This window comes from Amborella trichopoda, chromosome 13 (genome assembly GCF_054954075.1).
Source record: "Amborella trichopoda isolate Santa Cruz 75 chromosome 13, AtrichopodaSantaCruz75HAP2 v2.0, whole genome shotgun sequence".
Classification (NCBI taxonomy): domain Eukaryota; kingdom Viridiplantae; phylum Streptophyta; class Magnoliopsida; order Amborellales; family Amborellaceae; genus Amborella; species Amborella trichopoda.
In genome coordinates this window covers 8,342,217-8,345,996 of record NC_142348.1, presented here as the reverse complement: position 1 = coordinate 8,345,996, position 3,780 = coordinate 8,342,217, and the positions used below count along the sequence as shown (strand labels likewise).

General features: G+C 35.3%; 1 long non-coding RNA gene across 1 annotated transcript; it reads right to left on the bottom strand.

Annotated features, from left to right (window-relative positions):
- Window positions 1–2,605: 2,605 nt before the first annotated feature.
- Window positions 2,606–3,007, bottom strand: LOC148779002 (uncharacterized). Its single transcript, XR_016048683.1, has 2 exons — window positions 2,832–3,007; window positions 2,606–2,753 (listed from the first exon to the last, which is right to left on the bottom strand). It is a non-coding gene; the product is annotated as an uncharacterized LOC148779002 (long non-coding RNA).
- Window positions 3,008–3,780: the final 773 nt, after the last annotated feature.

Genomic DNA, 3,780 nt, shown 5'->3' with positions numbered 1-3,780 from the left:
CCCATGACCGGTTGACCGGCTTGGTTGGATTTTTCCTACACCGTTCCATACACTTGATATGCATAACCCATGAATGACATAATGCATTCAAGATAGAGGCTTTGAGCATGACCTAATATAAATATGGGCTCAATAAACCTTCACATGCCCATACATGACTCTCAAGCATACCCATCCAAGACATGAAGTAAATCCATGCATGACATCATGATCCATAGGAAAGACAAGGGAAACACAGGACTTGGTCATGGATGCAAGTTGCTCAAGGTCCAACTCAAGCCTTTCATTAATTCCCCACGAAAAAAGATATCAATATAATTTAGAGAAAATTAATTATAATATCATTGGAGACCTAGGGTTTACTTTGCATGGGAAACCTCATCCTCTTGCATTGACCCAACTACTTCAACTAAGAAAGAGAATAAAATAAAGACATTTTGTCCATGTATTTAACGCTCAAGGTCCCGTGACTCCCTCAGCTTTACTCTAAACCGCAAACCGCTGATTAGGTAGTCATGCAAGAAGTACACGTGTACGATAATAACATCATGGCTATCTCTTCAAGATTCCCAATTCTATTCTTTTTTTAAGACAAATGTTTACTTGCTTTATATATATATATATATATATATATATATATATATATATATATATATATATATATATATATATAATATTTATTTATTGAGACCATTTATTTTTTGGTATATGATGGTCGCAATTAATCTTGACCATTAGATGTGAAATTGGATGGTTGAATTTATTTTATTGACCGAACTCAAATTTCAAAAGAAATTTTCTTGAACTTCATAGCACATTCAAGCTATCAAATTTCACATCGGATGTTTGTAAGTAATTGTGACTTCCTTGCATCAAAGGTAGATGGTCTCATTGTATACAATCCAAAAAAAAAAAAAGTCTAGCTATTATGAATGAGGATTTGGCTTCAAAGGAACTGAAGGTACTCATGGTTTTGTTAAAATTGTTCTGCATTGATTATGCTTTGTACATGAAAGTCACAATCATTCACACTCATTAGATGTCAATTTGAATGGCTTAGGGTAAATCCGAAGTTCGAAAAATATTTTTTTTAGACTTAAAGTCTATCCAATGACACTCTTACACCCATCCATTTTAAAATTGAAGGAACAAAAATGATTCCGAATTCTTTGTACAAAAGAAAAATGGTCTCTTTATAAACAATCTCTCAACTAAATCTTTACTTAACTTTTTAAAAAATCTCAAGCATATACTCGATTCAGTCCATCAGGTAAAAATCTATGTAGGAGTATTTTTAATATCCCAAACTTAGTACGAGACCTCATTAACCTAGGTATCATCTCAAAGAAAAAAGGGGGAACTAACGTAAGTATAGAAAATCACGTTATATGCCTGAAAAGCTAATGTCTTAAGGTTGACATTTCTTGCATGGTGAAATCTAAGTGTTCAAGAACTCAAAATCCATTTTTTTTAAGTCTTCATCTTGTGATCTCAAAATTTTGCACCAATAAAATCTCGGAAGTTTATCTTTTTGGAATTTTGCCAAAGAGAGCAAGTGGATAGTGTGCTCTTCAATGGTCATGCACGATAGGTGCTCATATAGACATTTTAAACAGACACTCACTAATATTTAAGCGTGATCTAATTATCCTTAAAAAAAAAAAAACCCCGCAAGAGGCAATATTAAATAGAGAATTTATGTTAGGAAAAGTTCATATAAGGTTGTAACCTTAAAAGGTAGAATTAAATATGCACATTACAAATCCATCGGAGAAGGTTATTTTAATGTTGAAAAACCCTTTAATTGATCGTCTCACCATCGAGGTGTGTGAATAGGAAAAAAAGAAATATTTTGAGTCTCACAAATAGTGCATCTTGCAATACATTATCTAGACCATCCATTTTCAAGATTTTCATATGTTTATAGATCTACTTGAATTTAACCGTTTTTAGAGTTTAAAATTTTATAATTAGATATGTAAATAGATTTTGAGATAATCCTGAGAAATTTTTACACCAAAATTACATGTTATGATAAAATTTGGAGGTGCGCCTTAATTAGATTATTTAAGGTTACAACCTCATAGAAACCACATCTATGTTATTAGCTAGATAGTCTATATTGATATGATTTAAATCAATATTAAAAGAAAACAAAATTTATTAGTGGGTTATCGTCCACCTTCAATCTTGGTCTGGATCAGTTGGATCGGCAATCCGGATTGTTTTCGAATTGTTTGGAACTATGATCTAAAAAATAAAAATAGATAAACTAAAATAAAAATAAAAATAGAGGTTTATGGTAATGAGAGACCGCATATAATATTAGATAAGCTCAAAAAAATACAAAAAACAAAAAAAGCAAAAAAATTATAAAGAGCTTTTTAAGGAAGAACCAGTTTTGGTCCCAACCCAGATTGAAAATTGGGGGTTTAAAAACACTAAGATCACTATAGCAAGATAGCACCCGGCCCATTAACTCCACTTACTAAAGCCGGGTCACCAATGGAGGTGTCGGCATTAAAAAGAGCCACCGGCTACTACCCGTCACCCAAAACCAGAGGCGACTCCTATAAATCCCGATGCGCAAACTCCTTTTCAAACTGATTCCCATGCTCAGTCTCTCTCTGTCTGCTACTCGTCCCCGCTTAATTCCAAAAATGGGCCCATCAATTCCCGATGAATCCCAAAAACAAGTCGACCTCGGCTTGTTATCCCGAGTAAAAGCCGTTGTCGCTCTGTACTCCACAAAACTGTCCAAAAAATGCAGAAAATTATCAGAAAATCTCAGAAGCCCACCTACGAGCCCCATGAGCTGCGACGTGTCCTACCTTCATAATGTGTCGTCCCCAAAAATCGCCCCCAAATCGCCGTTATCATCGCCGAGGGCTCTCTTCACCACGCTGAGCAACAAGACTTTGCCCCTCTTGACTAAGAAGAAGGGAAACGAGGAAATCGGCGATCAAATCCACCATGAAACGGAAACGGAAACGGAAACGGAAACGGAGGAGGGGTTATGGCAGAGGAAGATTTTGATGGGCGAAAAGTGTGAACCGCCCGATTTTTCGGGCGTTATTTACTACGATCATATGGGGAATCAGTTGTCGCAATTTCCACCGAAATCTCCACGCCGCGAATTTTCGCCCACGTTTTCGTTTCCCGTTTTGGCACAGGAAGGCACCGTTAAGTAAGTGGGCAGTCTGGTTTTCGGGATTTTAGCAGGAGGTAAAATACAGGTAGGCTTCTTTTATTTTTCTTCCTTTTTTTTTCCATTTTTTTTTTTTTTTTAGAGGAGAATTTGTGGAGGCTGATTTATTCGGGGACAGTATGTAATATTTATATTGCAAAAGTTCAAGCTTAAATGGTTTTATAGAACAATAAGTTGTATATAACTATGTTTATATGTTTTCGTTCTTCTTGGATATTGAACGGAACTGAAAGTTGGTGATGAAAATAGGGCTTTTTTAGTGATGAATCCGAGAAGCTTCGAGGGGAAACCTCAGTTTGGATAGCTTTCACTTTCTCTTTTGCACTCTGTGTGGCTTCGTTTGAACTGTTGTTTGCTTCACGAAAATAACACAAAAATATCTCTCTCATCCGAGAGAAAATTTTATTTGGTTATAATTTTATCATTTACTTTCCTATATTGTTCTGAGTTCAAGAAGGGTGTGAACCTAAACTTTCTTTAATCTGGCACAAGTCGAAGTGAACGTGGTGTTTGTAAAACTTCATCAAAACTTTTGAAAAATCTGCAAAGTCGATGATGAGTTTCCAAAAGTA